Genomic DNA, 20,628 nt, shown 5'->3' on the forward strand with positions numbered 1-20,628 from the left:
ATGTATTTTGTTAAGGAAAATGAGACCAGTTTTGTTCTGAAGTAAAAGGACTAGATGCTCCAGAGGAGAAAGATAAAAGTACATAAAAAACCTTCCTGGATAGAGAAAGTTGTAGAAGGTTTATGGAAAGAAAATTGTATTTCTTATAGCCAAAACTGGCTTACGTTTAATGAGTTTATTTTTAAGATTTTAAAATAAGAGCTTTAGTTTCAAAAGTAGGATTTTGTTTTCTTCCTACTGAAGTGACTTTTTTTTGATTACTGGTTTCCCAGTAAGAGCTAGTAAAGGGTTTTTCTTCACCTTTTGATTAATCTATCTAGAACACAACTAATCAAAGTTTTATCAGAATACTTTTCTACATTTTGTGTTGAATTTGTCATACCCTTGATAATTTAAGAGAATACAGTTTTCACTTAAAAGAGCTAAAATTCTTTACAATAGTATTGCCACCTGTGTCTACTTTTAAAAGTATATATTATTATATTGTTAAATAGATACCAAATACTGTTCCTCAGTAATCTACGGCCCTACTGAGTCAAGTGTTGAAGCTTCCTGACAACCTTTTATATTTTACCTTCCAAAAAACCTTCTTGCATTGCCAAGGAAAACAATGTAAATCTAGATTTGAGTATGGAAAGACACTATAAGCAAGAGTTTTGCAATAGGGAGATGCTCAAAGCCTAAGACAGACAAGTTTCAGGTAAGGGATGGGCTAGCAAAGCTTTAGATGCTGAGACCTGGAATAGGTCCCCGAAGAAAGTGGAAAAGAGGTACAATGCTGAAGGTGGTGAATGGGAGGAGACCTTCAACTTGAACTGTATCAAATATTGTACTAAGAGAAAAGTTGAGGCAGCAAAGCTGGTGTGCAATGAAGTGTATGGGGTTGAGATTCCGGGGCTGACATCTAGCAAACAAGCTCAAGTGCAGGAAGTTCACATGGAGTTGAGGGCCTGGTGGTCCTCAGTAAAGCTGCCTATGGCTGTGTTCAGCACAAAGTTTAACAAGCTTTGTAAGTCCCTTTTCTCGTCCAAGGTAGGCTCAGAGAGACTGTCCTTGAACAATACTGGGATAAGAAATATTTCGAACTAGGGGTGGCTGAGAGAAACAGTTCCCAGGGTCAGCATTTCTCCATGACGTCCCTAGAGGACTGGCTGAACCCTTTGTTTTGTGTGTGGGCCACGGCCAGTCATTTCAGTGTCCATTAGGTCAGGCATCTTAAAAGCAGGATCCCTAAAATAAAAAAAAATTAAAAAAATGTTAGTACAAAGCAAAGTAATTAAAAAGCCAGAAGTTGAACCCTGAGGATATCTAGTCCAGTGAATTTCAAGGAAGGTGGATGAAACCATTTATTTATGAAGTACAGCTTTTTGCATAATTTTATGATCTTAATCATGTCCAACATCCAAATTACTTCTCTGGTGAGGGTATACATGACCTGAGCATTTCGCTGGATTTCCTGTGACCTAGACAGCAGCTTATCAAGGGAGAAATTGGCCCATGCATGGTTTATTGCAGTGATGAGTCCTTCTAGACTTAAAATGAGTTGTCAGGCTTTAGCCTGTAGTGTTTCCTCAAATCTTGGGGAAAAGGAAATTATAGAGTAATTCAAAGTCCCAATAAAGCTCTGGACAATCAGGTTTTAGATCTTAGAGTTCAAGTCAAGAGAAAGGGAGAAGAGGTAGATAGGTTATTTTGGAAGTCTGTAGCCAGATATTGAAGGAAACTGAAAGAATTGAAAGATTTGGTGAGAGTTAACAATGTGTACTATGTTAACAGACCCAGATCCAATTTATAAATAGGCATCAAAACTAGTTTATTGATAGTGGAGAGGAAGCCAATCAAGTATCTACCAGAGAAGACTGAATTTGCACATCAACCAAATGCCTGCAGTTTGGGAAGAAGTGCAGAATCGCTCAAAGACAGTGAATAGGATCAGAATCTGATCATCCAGAAGACTTTCCCATTGGAACACAAATTTCTCTCTACAGGCCTTTCTACCCCTTTTGGTCAAAGACAGTCTCAAAAAAAAGCATACTCTGGCTCACAAAATAAGGCTGGTCTCATTAGATGTGGCCTGGCCATTTGCATAGATGCACCAAGAATGACAATTTACCACATAGGTCTCAGATTTGCTTTGCTGGAAGTTTTCATGAAGAATCTCAGATTGGACACTTCAAAGCCTCGTGAGGATAGGAAGCCAAGCCAAGAATTCACCAGGACTTGTCACCTGCAGTGCCCAGTGAGTTAGTGGCAATTCCTCTCTTCCCGAGGTCCCCAAAACAGCCCAAGATTCCTGAGCTTGCCAGGAAGTGGCCCTTCCTCCCTCACCTGTGAGGCTGGGAACCCTAGGAGGCCAGTTACCAGGCCAGTCTGCCCATGAGAGACTTTCTAAGCACTGGCCCCACCAAGTCAAACGTAGTTCCTAGAAGCATCTGGTCATATGTGACGAAATGAGCATCATTCTCAAATGAGACATTATAGGCAAAGCCTTGGTTGCATAACCCATGTTTCCAATTATGTGCTATTAACAAGGTGGACAGACTCTTGTTGAATCTATGCAAATAACTGAAAATAACTTACTTTCATTGCCATGAAAATAAGAAGCCTCAGTGGGAGTTTCAGAATTGTGGAAAGGTGAGTCAGGGTAGACCAGAAAAAAATGTTTCATTTCTGTTTACAAGAGCACAGGCTACTGAATTGTTATGAAAGGTAGCTAGCTTAACAGGAAGCAGTTCCTTGTATCCAGAAAATAGAACATTAATGCACTAGTACTATTCCAAACACAGCCTATGCCTATTTGTCATCTATTCATTCAGTCCTGTGCTATCAAACCTGTCTCACTCTGTCTTGGATTAGCAGTCTCATAAATCCATCTCCTTCTCAACTAAAGTTCTGGAAATCCTGACTTAGTCCACCAATAACCAGAGTTATTTAATCAATGCTAGCAGGAGCCTGAGTCTCTGAGACTGTCCTGTTTGCTTGAAGACAAAGCACTTGGGTTGGTAGCGGATCTGCAAGTGCTCCTTGTGATGCATTAGAGTAAAACACAAAACTATCTGTAGATGACAAAAGACTGGAAATAGTCATGGTTAATGAATTTCTGATAATTTTCAAAAGTGAAAGCTTGGTGACGGGTTGCTATAAAAAGTAATGCAACAGATAAGGACATTTGAACATGTGACACTTCAAGTCAGTCCAGAAAGTTTTAAACAAAGTGTGTATAAACATGGTGATTCATCTTATTTTCCAAGAATGGTAGATATTACATCCAATTTATAAAAATGAAGTTACATACTCTTTAATGAGAAAAATGTCAGATGTAATAATACTGAAATATAATACGCCATATATCAAGCAAACAATTTGAATAAAGCAATAATATATCTAGACTATAAAACAAAGAGGTTCAGTAAGGCTGTATAAATTTAAGAAAAACATATCTAGTTAGAATAAAAGTGTATTTTTTGTGGGATTAATAACTCAGAAGACATAGCTGTATTTGTGAAATGAAAAACATCAAGCTAGTCTCATTTGCCAAGAATTTACTTACGTGAACTGGAATTTTTAAAACATTTTGGTAACTGTATGTAAGAAAACTTCTTTTATATTGTGTATATATAGAAATTTAATTTTTTTATTTCTGAGAATTTTAGGAATTTAAAAAATTATAGCCTCATATTTATCTGTTAGCCAATATGAAAGGACCTTTTAAAAGGGATTTTATAGTATAATGTAGTAATACAATTTGTAGGTAGGAAAATATTACACATACATTATACACACACATGTACATACATATACACTTCTACATATAGAATGACAGATAGAGAACCTACGGCTTTAATTTTAAAATTTTAGCCATGGTTCAGGCATAAACCCCAAAATACAAAACTCAATGGCTCATATGAAATAGGTAATTCTCATCCTTGCCTCACGTTGGCATTTTTACAAAGACTTTATTCCTAGTGTATGGGACAAATTGAAGTAACCTGCTCAGTGTGAGGCTGAAACATCTTCACCAATATTTGTGGAGGGGACCTTTAAGATGTCCTTTGCCACCAAGTGCAGTCCTGTGAAGGCTGTGGGCTAAGTATCAGGAGAGGGGCAGGGGAGAGGGACAGAGGAGAGGCCAAGCAGCCCTCAGGTGTTTCCAAAGTCCCTGTGAGTGGAAACGTTACCCAGACTGTTTTCTAGTAGCTTTAACAACCTCAGGCTGTTGTTCTTGGTGTCTCTGAGCTCCTACCTGGTCATTAGAGTGTTAGAGGGGCTCAATCTCAAGTGCCTGAAAGGAGGCTGAGAGCTGGAGTGAGAAAGGAAAGATCTGGCTAGGGTGGACGGAGAAGGGGGGAATTGGAGGTGGTGAAGGGGGAGATCAAAGGCTTCAAGGAGCTTGAGGGTAGAAAGTAGGAAAAAGGAGAATTTGGGAGGGTGAGAGGTGAGAAGAAATAGGTCTTAGGCGTTGTGTAGGTAGGAAGGTGGTTTTTGAGAGAAAGAATAGTCTCCGAGACAGTTCATGGTTCAGATGAGATCTTGAAATCAGGGGATTCAGGCACCGTACTCAGAATGAGCCACTGGGGCCTATTTCAGGAAAGAAAAGGAGGAGAGACCAAGTTCCCAATGAGGCCATTGGCACTGTAAGTGGACACTAGTAAAATTTTGCCAGTTTGAAGATACTGGACACACTCCAGAAGGAAGAGATCTGAGAGACAATGATCCGATTGACAGTCTCCTGCGATAACACCTGTTGGTGCTGAGACCTCCCGACTGGAGCCCAGGGGTAACTTCCAGGGAGAGGGGCAGGGGCTTCAACCTCACTCAACACTGGCAGAACGAGGAGACAGAGCAGCAGAGAAAAAGACAAAAAATAGAGGGAAAAGAAAGCGAAGTCTTTACCGTGCTACCACAGACAAACATTTGGAAGGCTGTATTAAGGGATCACTTACCGGTGTGGATCCTGATTTCCCAGCTGAGAAAGGACACAGTCTAATTAAACAACCTTAATGCTTGGGTAAAAAAGGCAGGGTCTGAGGCTCAGTCATCTCTTCATCAGAGTCATGGCGTCATTCCTGTTAAAGAAAAAGAAATTGCAATCTGGATGTTAGTATAAAAGACTTCCTTAAGAGAATATTGCCATAGGAGCAGGGGAGTATTATAATAGGAAGATGCCCAGAGGCTAACTCAGAAATGTCCTGGGGAAGAAACAGTTGGGCAAGTCTTTTAAATGCAGAGATGGCGGTAGAATGTGGGTGGGGGGTGGTGATAAAGTTGGTGATTGGAGGGGGTTTTTGAATTTTACCAAGCCTCATCAACAAAATGTCAAGACAGGAAATGTTGATTGTGGTTAGGTACAAGGGCTGGGTCTGTACCTAAGATGAAGCAAACAAGTTAAAAGGCAGGAAGTTCTCAAAGAATTGAGGTCTTAATGATGTCAAGTTCAAAGTTTCATTAGGCTTGTCACACTGAAAATTGCCTTTGTGCTTTCCCAGAGGGTTCCTGAAAAATCACCAAGATGTGTTCTTTCATTTTGTATAAAGAGAAATGTTAGAAAAAGGGTTGATATGTGACTGATGATGTGTTGCATTAAAAATATCAAATCAAAAGAAATGCTTAGACTGTCCTAGGTTGAATTTGTATGGGTAAAATGTTACTGACATAAATATTTAAAAACTTGTATTCTGTATGAGTAGTTCTGGAGAACTGTCAATGTTTTTGTTGAGCATGATTTGTTTCTATTTACCTGGGTCCTGGTATTGCTTTGCCTGTAAGACAAAAGCTGTATAGTGTTATTAGTCATAATTTCAGTTACTTTTCAAACCACTTACTTGCTTGTAACTTCTTTCATTTGAATCTAGTGTATTGCAGGCCAGTAGTTTTCTATTGGGAACTGGCAACACCTATCTGTGGAGTTTTATTAATTTATGAATGTTTAAAGCCAATTCCGGATGTACTGAATGTATTTACTAGATAATTTTTCTTCCATAGGCACAGTGCAAAATGTTATTATTCTTATAGATAAAAAATCTTTGGTGGGATATATTCTTTGAGATGGATGAACAAAGAGGAACAAGGCTGTGAAGACAGGAAAGATGATTAGAAAGTGTTTTCTGGGGAAAACATTGCCTATGGTTCCCTGGGACACCTGGCTTCTTCCCCGTTGCTTGGTAATCTTGATAGATTCTTGTTACTTTCTAACAACATGCTGGTATGCATGGCATCTCATGTCTCAGGACTGTTATATATTATATCTGAGAATGTTTTCTCTGTGAAGATTATGCTCTGGTACTGTCATGAATTAGATGTAATATCCACCTTTTTTTTTTGAAAACGGACTTAAATCTTTGTGTTTACAGGTATTTTGTACAGAATTGTATTGGACTGAGTTTGTTTTGCATGCCACGGCAACAGCTAGATATGCTTGTTAATTGCATCACTCTTGTGACAAACTCTCTTTAGCTTATTCCCTTTGGAAAAATATCAATAAGTAAAGGATAGTAATTTTTAGTCTTTGGACAGCTGTGGATAGTTTTGATTGTGTGCTTTGTTTTACTCCTGATGCCTCCATGAAGGCGCTCGCACTCAGTTATAGGGCAGAGCATTCCGTCTCATCAAAGAAAGACCGTCTTAGAGCCTGGTGGAAAGGACTGTGCTAGCTACCCTTGGGTACCGGCTTCTGATGGCATTGCTTAAACAACAGTAAAATTATACCAGTGGGCCAAGCCAGGAGTTCCAAACCTCTACGGGAAAGCAGATGCATTCATGGGACTACTGACCCAAGTTCAAGTGGAAGAAGAGTAATTAATTACATGGGACTGAATGAACTGATGAACAAAATGAATATGAACTTTGTTTGGAATAGTGCTGATGCATTAATGTACTATTTCTGGATATAAGGAACTGCTTCCTGTTAAGCTAGCTACCTTTCATAACAATTCAGTAGCCTGTGCTCTTGTAAACAGAAATGAAACATTTTTTTCTGGTCTACCCTGACTCACCTTTCCACAATTCTGAAACTCCCACTGAGGCTTCTTATTTTCATGGCAATGAAAGTAAGTTATTTTCAGTTATTTGCATAGATTCAACAAGAGTCTGTCCACCTTGTTAATAGCACATAATTGGAAACATGGGTTATGCAACCAAGGCTTTGCCTATAATGTCACATTTGAGAATGATGCTCATTTCGTCACATATGACCAGATGCTTCTAGGAACTACGTTTGACTTGGTGGGGCCAGTGCTTAGAAAGTCTCTCATGGGCAGACTGGCCTGGTAACTGGCCTCCTAGGGTTCCCAGCCTCACAGGTGAGGGAGGAAGGGCCACTTCCTGGCAAGCTCAGGAATCTTGGGCTGTTTTGGGGACCTCGGGAAGAGAGGAATTGCCACCAACTCACTGGGCACTGCAGGTGACAAGTCCTGGTGAATTCTTGGCTTGGCTTCCTATCCTCATGAGGCTTTGAAGTGTCCAATCTGAGATTCTTCATGAAAACTTCCAGCAAAGCAAATCTGAGACCTATGTGGTAAATTGTCATTCTTGGTGCATCTATGCAAATGGCCGGGCCACATCTAATGAGACCAACCTTATTTTGTGAGCCAGAGTAAGCTTTTTTTGAGATTGCCTTTGAGCAAAAGGGGTAGAAAGACCTGTAGAGAGAAATTTGTGTTCCATTGGGAAACTCTAACAAACTCTTCTGAATGATCAGATTCTGATTCTATTCATTGTCTTTGAGCTATTTTGCACCTATTTTGCTATTTTGTTTGTAAATTGCAGCTGAGCCATATGCAAACTTTGTATTATCTGGTAAGCAAGCTTTCTCATTCACTGTGAAAACATGTTTTTGGTGTTGAACTGAATTCTCTCACCTTGTACAGATTGTCAACCCCTACCAGAATTTTAGTCCTTCCAGATTTCTTCATTATCTGGCTACAACCTAACCTGAGCCTTCAAACTGAGTTTCCAATTTTCTCCTTCCTTTGTGACATGGAGTCACTGAAAACTAAAACTTCCAGATCCTTACTGAGACCCTGAGATTGCTTTGTAGCTGTTCCTTGCCCCCAGGATCTGAAGAGTCATCGTAAGCTCAAGCCTGAGGGCTTATTGTAAGCCTAGAAGAAGGACTCATCATTTTAGTGGACGATTTGTGGTACAGATCTCTCCTTGGATAACCTACTGTTTAAACTACTACAAGAAGTCTGGTGAAATTCTTAGGTCACTCATGCCCTGATTGGAGAAGTAACCAATGCTTTGGACAACATCATCAGTGCAGCTGACAACGTAACTTCAAAAAATTCAATGAACGGTGAGAGCATGAATATAGAAACAGACAATGGCAAGACCACACATAAAAATAAAACTCTGACACACCTCCTCTGTAGCCCCCAGTCTACCTATCCAACAACAACCTCTTCAACATCAGCTCTGAATCATGACCTGGTCAATAATTTCCAGCTTCCCTAAGTTTTTGCCCCTACTTCTAACTTAGGACCAACCACAGAAAGCCAAAATACATTCCTAATAAATTATATAGGTTGGCCCACTTCTAGTTAGCTTGATTCCAGCTTCTGCATTGTAACAACCTCCAGGTAGGGCCTACCTGAAGCCTCTCCTGTTTCCCACTAGAGCTTTCTCATTGCTCCACATGCATTTGAATTTCTGCCATATTCTGTAATGGTGGTGATGCACTTACTATAGCAAGTTCTGAATAAATGGCTTTTTTTGGTTTTCATTTGAGTGACCTTCATGTATTTCCACAATTTCTAGAAGCTTCCATCAAAATACAGTTTGCACTGACCATCGCCATGGACTCCAGTCTTCACGCAGGTGTGGGAGCCCTTGTGCCTTGCTGCTGGCTTCTTGTCAAGTCCACAACAATGTGGTAAGTCAGTACCAGGTCTGCCCTCCACCCTTTTTGTGTTGAGTTTCTTAGTTATTTATTCTCAGGTTGGAACCCAGATTCCCACTTGCTTGATTTCCTTGGTGGAATCTAGCACTGTTTTCATGACTCTTTGCTGCATTTCTGGTACCATTTAGTGGTATGCTGTCTCAAGGACACCACAAATAGCTTTATGGTGATTTGTCATAAAAGGAGACTAGAACACAAGTATATGTCTTATACATCTGTTGTTGATGGCAGGTTACAGACCAGTGACTTTGTGTTCTTATCAGAACTGCCCATTTGGACAAACTTTGCTGTAGGTCACCAATAAAACTGGATGAGGTTCTCCATCTGTCTCTAGTTTTAGTTCTCAGAGCTTTAGTTTTTTTTTTTTTTTTAAGAGCTTTAGTTTTTGATTCAGAGAGAAAATTCCCTCTGGTATTACACCTGCCTGGGGGTGCAGATTGTCAGGGCTATATTTGGAGGTAGCCAGTCATCAGTCTAAGGACCTGACATAGGAGGTTCACAAGCATTTTCTTTCTACCAACCATTGCCAGTTCGCACAAGTTCATCTAAATCTGAATCTCCTTTTCCAGGAAAAGTGTTGCTTTTTTAACTTACTCTCATTACAGTTCTAATTCCTTTATCTATCTTTCCAAATAACATGATTTTCCCAAGTACGATGTAGGCTTTCAGTGGGTATGCTGGGGAACATTTCCCTTTAACAAAATTATTCATTTGAAAGTTTTCTTAGAAACAAAAAGGAGTAAGCTTTCTCAGCCTAAATGGGTAGCTTTTTAGATGGGTATTCAGAAGCCTCCAAAGAAAATTCTGAATTTAAGAAATTGCTCCACTAAAAGAATCTTTGGCCAAAACCATGAGCAATTAGACCAACTTAACTAATGACAAAGCACACCAATTTACCTAGTAAATCTTCTTTGTCCTTCAGTTGCTTCCATATATCCTGCTCTTCTGTCTCTCTTCCCTCCTATCCTTCAGTCTGACTTCTTTTCTTCCACACCTCTGTCAGCCCCTCCCTCCTTTTCCCCTTTGTCCAGACCTTCTGACTTTCCCCAACCATCCTAAAACCCCCAGTGCCAATGCCAATGCCTCTGAAAAATCTATCCTTTCCCTGTGCTAGCTGAATTGTGCTAGGTCAAATTCCATTGTGCTAAGGAATTCAGAATTCCACACAATTGGAAGGTACTCCAACAGGGGGCATCAAATGGAGAATACTCAGAGATCGTGTAGACACAGCTGATCTTTAGAACAAGCAGATGATTTAAAGAGTGGACAGCTTCTGCCCAAGATGCTGGAATAGGACCTCTGTCTGATTCCTGTTTTGTTTTTTAATCTCTCTGCTCATTATCATTCTTCTCATTGTTTATAGTCCCTTAGTTGTTGTTCACATATAATAGCAACTTCTCTCAATTTTTCCCTCCTTGAATAATTGTTAGGTTGGAACATACTTATTTTAATGCCATTCTTAAGTTAAATCAGACAGTAGCCACTGCCCTCAGTCTTACTGTCTGATGGATATGCAATCCATCACTGGATCCCATTATAAAACCTCTGGGCAAGTCCAATGTCATCAAATGAGACCATAATGAAATACAGTGGATGACATTTCTGCTTGCACCTACATGGAAAATGATATTAAAAATCAACTAGTAAATTACTTTATCAATTATTACAATCTACTGATCATACCTTATCGATTACTTTCTTTTTTTTTCCTAGATCTCCAAGTGTCCTTATTGAGTACTACTTTTCTGTGACCAAAATGCCTGGTTGTTTTCTTAGACTTTGCCAAATGTAAGTGTTGGTGGCTGACTCCCTTGCTGTATAACAAGCCATAAATAGTCTTTGCTCATTCTTAAGAGGGTGGTTTTTCATTTCTTATTACAGCAGTGTTGCTTAATCAAAAGATCCCCCCCCACCACTCACCTCTTAGAATCCACTAGACTTGTACTCCACAGGATGTAACTCAAACTTTTATATTAATATTTTTCTTTTGCATTTCAGGAGTCCTGTTTCATATGCCCAGACTTCAAAATTCTAAAACAACTGACCTTTCAACAGATGGTCCAACTTATTTCATGGAAACAACACCAACAAGAGTCCTAGAAAGACTATTAACGAGATCCTGTTTCATCTCACTCAGGAGTTTTATACTTGTCTCTTAGTTGTTTAGGAACCTGTTATATTCATTAATATTGAACAAAAGGAAGGAAAGACTATGTTGGACTTTACCTAAGCTCTGTGTTCCTGGAAAACAGTGATGCTTAAGAAATACTTCATGTTTATGGCTGGGGAGGAGGGGTGATGAGCATGGGGTGGGAGGAATAGAAATCCTACATTTTTTTCCGGAGGTGATGAAAATGTTCTCAAAATTGACTGTGGTGATGGTTTCAAATTTGAGACTGTAATAAAAATCTTTGTATTATACATTTAAGTGAGTGAATTGTAGGGTATACAAATTAGATCTCAATAAAGCTGTTAAAAACTAAAGAAAACAAATGACTCATGTTTGCAGATGTTTAGCTCTTAGGAAGCATGTTTCCTGAACATGAGAAGTTGAGAGCTAATTCTGAACTATCTTTGTCCCTTTGAATGCAAACTGCCAACATTTTCGCCAATGAGATTCCCTTAAAAAATTGTGGGTTTTCTAGGAATCTGATGAGAGGTTCGCTCTGTGCCCCAAAGCCACATCCATAATTTCTGAGTTGGGTCTTCAACTAATTCTGAGTTTTAAAATTTCTGATCATTTTGTGGATCAGTTGTAAGATTCCACACTGATTTTGCCTGGATTCACTGGAAGGTGCAAAATACCTCACCCACTCAATGTTTGCCTGCTAGATTTTGGCTGAAATTTCTGATTTTTTCTACACGGCCTCTCATTTTTAAGTAAGTGAATTCAGCTTCCTTCCATGGTTGCCTCAGGGAAATTTTCTAGAAGAACAAAAGCCGAAGATGCAAAGTCTCATAAAGTCTGACTCCAGAAGTTGCATCCTGTCGTTTCTGTCATCTCCCATAGGTCAAAGAGAATTATAGGCTAGTGTAGACCAAGAAGATACAGAAATGAACTTTACAACTGGATGGGAGTAATGTCAGATTACGGTACAAACTAATGGAAGACAAACTAACATTGGCAGAGGGGAGAGAGTTGTGGGACTGAGTGAGAAAGGTGACAGAAATGAGAAGTACAATTGGTAGTTACAAAACAGTCATGTGGAGGTAAATTACAGCATGGGAAATATGGTCAATAACATTGTAATAACTGCATATGGATCCAGTTGGGTATTAGAAATATCAAGGGGAACACTTTGTAAAGTATATTGATTATCTAGCCACTTAAATTAGATGTATCCTATACATCTAAAATTTAAATATAAAATAATATTGAATATAAACTGTAATTGAAAAATAAAATTAAAAAAATAAAAAAGGATATTTAGAGATGATAAAGGCCTAAAGAGAAATCGAAGAAGGAGATAGCTTAGAAATGTTTGAATTTGACTCAGCATCCAGCAGTTTCGAGAATTTATATAGTATGATCACTCACTCTGCCATGACTAAATGTGTGCATAATAAATGATGTATCACACTCTTTTTTTTTATTTATTTATTCATCTTTAGAGGGGAAGGAGAGAGGGAGAGAAACATCAATGTATGGTTGCCTTTTGTGCATCCCCTGCTGGGAGTTGGCCTGCAGGGAACCGGCCTACAACCCAGGCATGTGCCCTGACTGGGAATTGAACCGCGATCCTCTGGTTCGCAGGCCCACGCTCAATCCACTGAGCTACACCAGCCAGGGCCATCACACTCTTAACAACACATGTGTGACATAAAACTATAGCAAGTGCAAGCAGGTAAAAAACGAGCATAGAATTTGGGATGATGGCTATTTTAGATGTGGGATGTGTGCTATCATAAAAGCCTTGGAATTTTGATTGGGTGATGGGTTCATACTTGCTTTTAATATTGTTTAAAAAGGAGAAAGAGAAAAGAAGACAGATAATTATAGACTGAAGAGGAGAACAGAGTATGAAACAAGGATTGTTTTGTATATTGGATCCATGAATGCAAAAGATAGTGCTCATCTGCTTTGTGAATCTTCAATAAGATGAATTAGTCTATAGCTTTTCACAAATGTGCTTATGGGAGTAATTTACCCACAGATTCACTGTGGGAGGTACCAAGGTACTTATCATTGCTGTTCACATGTGAGAAAATTGAGTTTATGAAACGGAAAACAAATTTGCTCCTCTTGGTTATTATGAATGTGATATCTTTCTTTTGTTTCTTAGTCATTTGTTATCATTTTATTTGCCAGTAACCAGTCAATAACATTAAATGAGAACAGGATATTTTACAAGGTTCTGTGAATACTATAAAATGAGTAAAATCCATATTCTAGTCTGAAGAGATGGGCTGTCTATTATAGTTACTACCAGCCCCTGTGGCTTTAAGCACTTGAAATGTGGACAGTGTAGCCAAGGAACTCAATTTCTAATTTTATTTCATCTTTATCAATTTCAGTTAAAATTTAAAATATTTTCCATTAAATACAACTACTGTTTTGATAGGCCTACATTCACTTAAACTGCTCAAAACTGAGCACACGAACTGAGATGTGCTGTAAGCAGAAGATACACATTGGATTTTGAAGGCTAGTATGAAGAAAAAATGTAAAATATTTTATCAATAATCTTTTACGTTTATTATATGTAAAAATGATAATTTTGGTATACAGGGTGGAGCAAAAGTACGTTTACAGTCACGAGTATGCAAAACAGTTTATTCATGTGTTATTATTAATTATTGTATTGTTTTCCACGCAAACAGCAATAAACCTACTTTTGCCCTACCCTGTATCAGGACAAAAAATACTATTAAAACTCATTGCCCAGGTTCTCACCACTTTCAGTGTGGCTGCTAGAAAACTGAAAATTCCATATGTTGCTCATCTTTACTTTTACTTGACAAGACTGTTCTAGAATCTTTTTATTTCTCAGATAAAAGTCCAAAGCCCGAACTTTGAAGCACTGTACCTGCCATGTGACCTCACGATCATCAGAAATCAAGTAGCTTCCTTCTATGCTTTTCTGACTTTCAAACTGCTAGCTGCCATTGCCTCTCCTTGCTGTGGCTAGTCACAGCCGAGGGTCCGTGGGGTCTGTCCTCACCACTGAGAATGAGGGAGGCTGGGGAGTGGGCAGCAGAGAGGTGCTGTCCCTCGGTGGCAGTACCAGCCAGACAGAGAGCATTCATCACTGATTGGAAGCCTCTGCTTGACTTGTCTGTTCAGTCAAGCCTGGCAGCCATTTCTTCTTTGCTTGACTAAAAAGCAGTGGAGATTATTGCTAGAAAGAACCTTTCTGTGTCAGCTCTGCCAGAGCTGAGAATTCTCCCCAGGGCCATGCAAATTCCCTGTGTATACACGCCAGGGATGCAATGGGCAGGAGAGACCGGTGGGAAGAAGAAAGCTGAAAGATGTGAGGGCTCCAAAGGGACCCGCGCCTTTTCATGGTGTCAGGGCATCACTTAGAGCATTGTGTGTGTGTGTGGGGCTCTCTCTAGGGAGCCTTCAGTTCAGCCCTTCCCAAGGGGCCCCCGTGCCTTCCAGACAAGGAGGAATGACAGAACTAGCAGTTCTAAAAGGATACCTGCCCACCATGTATGCAATTTAAAAACTTTTACCCTTCTGAAGGAAGCCCACAATAAATCCCTGCATTTCTTCATTTATCAAATATTTACCCAACATCCGACACAAACTGATGGATTGAGAGTAGACAGAAGGAAAAGAAAGGAATAAGGGAAGGATGCTAGGCTTCTGACTGGAGCAACCCCTGGTACTGGTGGTGCCGTTTACTGAGATGAGAAAGGTTCAGCTGTGAGGTCGAGGAGATAGGAAAGAAGAGGGCAAGCTGTGCACACGGACATAAGTGTGCATAATAAATGATGTATCCCATTTTGAAGACCCTAGAGTACCTTCAAGTGTGGAGGGGATATGGACGCCTGGTCCCCTTCCAGACCAAAATCTATAAAAATCTCTTGAGTGACACTCTGGGTATTTTTTGACCCTTCCCCAGATGACCCTCCAGGGTAGCCAGCATCGAGAGACCCGGTGTTGCTGACCGCATGCTCTGGAAGATGGCTGGACAAACAGGCGTCAGAGGCAAAGACGGACATGCCCTGGCCTGAAGGGAGATTCGGGAACCCTGAATTCCAAGCTTAGCTCTGCAACCTTGCAGAAGCGTCTTTCCATTTCAGCCTGAGTTTCCTCACCTATAAAGGGAAGGGGTTGGACTAGATGAGCCACTTCTCCGTCAACTGCTCCCTATGCCACTGGGGACCCCCGTCTTTGACAGTTATCCTCCAGATGGTCCACGAGTTGGGATCTCAATACTGCCATTTCTCAACTCCGTGACTCTGGAGAAGTTACCCAACTTCTCTTATGATTGATTTCCTTTGCTAGAAAAAGTACATGAAATAATATACCTATTGCTTGAGTCATTATAAAGTTTAAACAAATTAATATCTCTATAGTGCTCAGCATGATGACTCTCACCTGAAAGCTGATCAATAAAAGCAACTGTGATTATTATGTCGCTTAATGTTCTTTTTATTCAACTTGTTAATCCAGAGTTCCAGGGAAATCAAGAGAAGAGCACATAGAAAGTAGACTTTGTTGATTTTACACATTTGGCTAATTTCTCTATAGGTTCACATGGCCCTATTTTCCCCCATGCTTGAATGAAAAGAAGAGATGACAAAACCTTCACAATCACCAGAACTAATTATCATTCATCCTCCACCCTCAGAATCTCAAGTACTGTACTTGAATAATGGAATTATCCCTGGGAGCTTTCCAAAGCATTTTCAGGACAAAACCTTTATTTGTAAGAGGGGAAAATAAGCCTCCTGTAGGACCACATGGCATCATTTGGAAAGGGCAACAGTGGTAATTGTTTTACTCACTGGTAACAGTTTCACCATCCCCAAACTTACCCAGAAACACATCTATGTTGGACCCCCCCCCCCCACCGCCACTGCCAGAGAGCTTGTTCATACGTTTTGCAAAGAAGCGAACAGAAGAATGAACATTTTTTTGGTGGTAAGCCCTGTGCTGTGCTTTCTGTTAAAATTTCAACAAGCAGACAGCATTTGAATGCATAGACTCTTTCAACTGCTTTAAAAATTACTTCTTAAGCTGGGTGGTAGGTGCGTGTCCAGATACTTATGTTGTTATTCCATACTTTTCCTATGTCTACAATAATTCATAATTCCCTTGGTTTTGACAATGGTATCTGCTGTATGAGTTCAGTCTCACAAAGAACTATGTTGTATGCTTGGTGCTACATTCAGCTGCCTTTATACCTTATTTTAGTTTTCTACACATATTTATGTTGGGAGATAAATATGAAATTGGTTGCATTTTTCAGTAAAATTTCCCATTTTTTAAAAAAAAAATCCCCAATTGTTCAAAGAGAAGAGGGTTTTACTAAAACTTTTTTCTGATAACTTAAAATTTCTTATGGACATATTTTAAGAAATATAGAAAATACCTTTATATATAGAAATATAGAATATATAAAATACAGAACTAGAATATAGAAATATTTTTTTAAAACCCAGAATAAATCTTTACAACAATTAACCCATGTGAAGCTTCCTGATTTTATGAGAGAAGAAATAGAATGAAATATTTTGGCTTTTTTTCTGTAACGTTTTTCCTTCTTGCATCATTTTTCCCTCATGTAAATGGATACTTTGCCTCTATTTCATTTCCAGCTCTCTGACCTAATTCCTCACTGCTCTCTCCGAACTTTGAGAATTGTCTTCAAGGGCATTGCCTATGTTTCAATGACTCTGAACAGAAGAATTGTAATCAGTCTATAGGCGGCGAGGACTGAAAGGCATTTTAAATTAAAAATCCTCTTTAGAGCGATTCACAAACTCGATCTGGCATCAGCACCACCCACAGAGTTTGTTAAAATAGACGCTGTTGGGCCCACACTCGGAATTTCTGAGTCAGCGGGTCCATGGTGCGATCTGACCCTTTCGATCTCCGACAAGGTCCCGGGCGAGACTGATGCGCACGGCTGGATCACACTCGGAGAACCACCGAGCAGTGAGTTAGGAGACCAGTGCTCGTCCGTGCCTCCGCGGCTGTGTTTCTCTAACGGAAGAAATGCTCACAGAGCACTTGTATCAGCACAATGCATCGGACAATGACGTCGTTTAATTATCACAGCACTGCTAGGGGGGGACACTGTTCTTTTTCCCATTTAACAGTCGAGGACACTGAGAAAGAGAGATAAAGTAACTTGCTTACGGTCACCGGGCCAGCAAGTGGCAGGGCTTGGGTTGGAGCCCAGCAGGCAGTTCCCAGGTCTGGGCTGTTCACCGCTTTGCTCTGCCGCCCTCCTGCCAGACCGCAACACTGGGTGCAGTGTGCGAACACAGAGGAAGGCACAACCATTTTACACAGGAAAGATGTAGGAAAGGATTTGGGGGTGTTGGAAGCATTTTCGCAGGATCAGAAAGGAAGAGTAGAATTTTGATAAGCCAAGTTGACAGGAAGAAATATTCCAGTCTCAAGAGAAAAAAAATCACGCAATAAGACACAATGAAGGAGAGCACATGAAGTATTCTTGGATGGAGGAGTCTGGACTGATTGGACCACAGCTTGCCTAGACGTGTTAAGTAAGAAATAAAACTAGAAAATACTGAGAGACCAGATCCAAAAGGGTTCTTGTGTGATTGCTGAGGAGTTTAGATTTATTTTTTCCTGTGGTAAGAGCTGGGCAGAGGGGAGTGCTGTGTTTTCAGTGGGAAGGTAGCAAAGCTTGCTTCCAGTCGGCATCCAGGTGGGGAATGGATGGAGGAGGGTGATACTTGTTAGAAGGATGCCCAAGAATCCAGTGGGGAGATGATGGTGGCCTGGACCAGGCGATGAGAGAATGGAGCTGAGAGAGGCTGGATGTGAGAATTATGACTAAGGAGGCTGAATCTAAAACTTCCAAACATTAATTAAAAAGAAACAGATGATATAGAAAGAGAGGTGAGACTAAAGCAGACAAACATTTACTGGGCAGCTCTCTGTCTTCCAGCTTGTGTAACAAGCACCAGAAACATGAGGATCTGGAAAACCCAGGTTTAGTGCCTGCCCAGGATAGAGGTTGCTTCAGGCCAGCGGGGAAGACCATGTGGCAACATCAGTGATCACTCCAGTTAAAAACATACTGGGAAGTTGCATGACCCAGAGTGTAATTCTCCATGCTGAAGCTTGGTTGGGTTAAATAGCTTTGGACTCAGGAGAACTCTGTCCCATCAGGAACAATAAAATGAGTCACAGTCAGCGTGTCCCACAGAAGACAAATGCCTCTCCATCAGCCATCCTTCCAGTCGGTAAGTAGGCCTGACATTTAAGCATCTATTGCTCCTTATGCACCAATAAGTCTAGCTTGAGGTCCAAATATCATTACAGGAATGAGAGCTTTAAAGGAGCTCTAGGAAAAGAATGTGGTTTAAAAAACACGTTACCTGCAGTTACACAGCCTCAAGGACACTAATGTTAAAATGTATGAGAAAAGTGCTTGAGGAAGGCCTGAGCCATTATAAATGCTAGGCATAATTTCTATTTTAGAAACAAAAATTAGATCATTTTTTAAAAAAGGGTCCACCTTAGAGTTTATTTACTAAAACTCCGTAATAGGTTTTGTACTATGGTTCTATTTTTCTTCTCCTTTTTTCCCAATGGTGGTTAAAGATCAGGCTAAACAACAGGCAGTAGGACCTTGGGGGGGGGGCTGATAAATGCATACCCTGGCTTATTTTTCTGCAGAAGGGTGTTAATGGGGGAAGTGGAGGGTGCCCCAGTCAACACAGTGCTCCACATAGCCACTCTCAAACAACAGGAGTTGACAAGCAAAATGGAATGTTCCTTTTTGCCTCTGATTTAGAAAATTACCAGTTTTTTTCCAGATAGATTAGAAACCTTAATTTGTAAGAGTGAAATTTTAACAATTAGAATTTTATACATTTAATGGTATAATATGGGGGGCAACCAACTAGAGGCTTTGAAAGTATGTATAGCAAAACAATAAAGAATGATCCTCATAATTGCTTTATTTCTTTGCTTCTAATTCAAATTTTCAATTCAGTTCTCAGAGAATTGGAAGAAAGAATTAAAAACAGCAACCGCTCAGTTCCTTACTAGTGTACTGAATTAGAATTGAATGCAATAGTAGCTCTTATAACACAAAATTGATTTTATGTTGATGTTTTGCTGGGAAGAAAAGAGTTAAACAGCGAGTCTCCAATCCATTTACTCCTTTTACGAGGATGGTCGTGGAGTGAGGAGAAGGAGACACTCCTGAGAAAGAAGGATGCTTATGACGCAGTCTAATCTCCTTTTGACACACTAATGCTAGACCTCCTGTCACTCAAACTCTGTGGTGTCTGCTGGCAGAAAAATCCTTATCTAAAGAATGCTTTTAGCAGAATGTGCTGGTTGTCTAGCTGCTTAGAGCCAACAAAAGTGGAATGTATGAATTTATGAGGCGTGCTTTGGTGCAAGAAGTTGGATAAGCTAGGTAAAAAACAGAGAAGTTTCAGGAGTTAGCGAGGTGATCACACATCTTAGAAACTGCACCTTGTAACCAGGACCAGAGCTCATTTGATGTGGGAAGAAAAGGCCTGGGGATCAGCACCGTGTCTTGGGCCTCTCTCTGCTTTGCCTGTGTTTACAGTCACCTGCATCCTTAAAAATGTTAGTGAATCCCAGCAATGGATAAACTCTCTGATTCCTGTGAGTCTCACTACACAGTCTGATCACTGGGGTTCCTTAAGCTCATTCCAGTGGAGAGTACATATTCTCCTTCAACTTTGACTGAGTGTTTCTACCAAGGGGAGAATTCTTGCAGGAATGAGACTATGGCTTCATTTTTATTTCCCTTCTCCTGGTCAAAGACCAAGAATTAGCCTGGAGTGAATGTAATGACAGACATTATTTCGACTGTCCAATTTGTTGAGGGCAAAAACAAACAGTGGGGTAAACTCTCAAGGTTTGTTGTTGGTGTTTGCAGTTTCTTGAGCCTCTTAGAGAACACAGATTTAAAGTACTTGTTTAAGATGGCAATCTGAAACTGGCCACACATTCCCATTCTTGTTCCAAATGCAAAATGACAAAAAGGCATGTAAGTTAATAAAACCCTAATTGTGATGTACACAAGAGTCTTTGAAATACCAGGAACTCTTAAAAATCCCAGGAAGACTTAAAATAGACAACAGAGCATTAAAGAGAGAAATCTCAGCTAAAGTCACCACAGGAGGCCTGATGATAAAATTGAGTTTGGCAGCAAAAGCCTGCACACCTGGCACCTGTACACCCAGAGTAAAAAGCAATTGAATGGCAACCCCCACACTGACTCATTGGTTTTGCCCACAGAACAGGTTTCACTCAGCCATACAGCCAAATATCCTTATCTGGGTGTCTACTTCCAGTGAAAAGTAGAGGGTATGGGAACTTGGGTTACACATGTAAGATAGTGTCCTGGATGGCTGGTTCCTCCAGGGAATGGTGGTGGGTGGGGACAGCCTCAGCAGCACATTCTAGGTTACCTCCAAGCCGAGAGTGCAGAAAGATGAGTTGGAGAGCCTAGCAGGAAGTCTCCCGTACAGAAATTAATACTTGTCCTGGTGTCACTTAGCATCTGAGGACAGACAGACAAGACTAGAGAAAGAAAGAA

The 20,628-nt window shown here is 40.2% G+C and overlaps 2 long non-coding RNA genes across 2 annotated transcripts in view; one reads left to right on the forward strand and one right to left on the reverse strand.

The window, feature by feature from the left end:
* The window catches only part of LOC118988673 (uncharacterized), a 126,711-nt gene extending 121,473 nt beyond the window's left edge, over nt 1-5,238 (reverse strand). The window contains exon 1 of the long non-coding RNA XR_005066828.1: nt 4,944-5,238. This is a non-coding gene — a long non-coding RNA (uncharacterized LOC118988673). The remainder of the gene's footprint in view (nt 1-4,943) is intronic.
* A 3,511-nt stretch (nt 5,239-8,749) lies between these two features.
* On the forward strand, nt 8,750-11,183 carry LOC118988935 (uncharacterized). Its single transcript, XR_005066882.1, has 3 exons — nt 8,750-8,869; nt 10,610-10,684; nt 10,895-11,183. It is a non-coding gene; the product is annotated as an uncharacterized LOC118988935 (long non-coding RNA).
* The last annotated feature ends 9,445 nt before the right edge of the window (nt 11,184-20,628 follow it).

This window comes from Sturnira hondurensis, unplaced genomic scaffold, assembly GCF_014824575.4.
Source record: "Sturnira hondurensis isolate 20B ecotype Veracruz unplaced genomic scaffold, ASM1482457v3 Scaffold0006413, whole genome shotgun sequence".
Taxonomy (NCBI): domain Eukaryota; kingdom Metazoa; phylum Chordata; class Mammalia; order Chiroptera; family Phyllostomidae; genus Sturnira; species Sturnira hondurensis.